The sequence below is a fragment of the Frankliniella occidentalis genome, unplaced genomic scaffold (genome assembly GCF_000697945.3).
Source record: "Frankliniella occidentalis isolate FOCC.00 unplaced genomic scaffold, Focc_3.1 Scaffold368, whole genome shotgun sequence".
In the NCBI taxonomy this organism is placed as follows: domain Eukaryota; kingdom Metazoa; phylum Arthropoda; class Insecta; order Thysanoptera; family Thripidae; genus Frankliniella; species Frankliniella occidentalis.
The window spans coordinates 195479-195810 of record NW_026267491.1 but is presented as its reverse complement, the minus strand read 5'-3'; positions in this window follow the sequence as shown (position 1 = coordinate 195810).

Genomic DNA, 332 nt, shown 5'->3' with positions numbered 1-332 from the left:
CAGTCAGACTCACCAATACTCAGTTAAACCCAGTCAAAATTTTTGTTAAATACAGTTAAAATGAAACAATTCCCAGCTATCTTTTTCTCTAGGGACGGTACGTCGGAGGTCAATTCTGACGACAGTTTTCGCCCCTAACCCACGGGGTTGGAGGGTCGTACCTCGCCGAGACGAACAAAACGGACCCTCCGAACGTTCAATTTGGACTTATTCCCCTCCAAATTGACAATTTGGTCGTTTTTGTATACTTTTACCAGTTTGGGTTCTGTTAACTCTGCCATTTCGACTCTGATCGGTTCCAAATATAAGACATTTTCTATTTAATTTTAAAA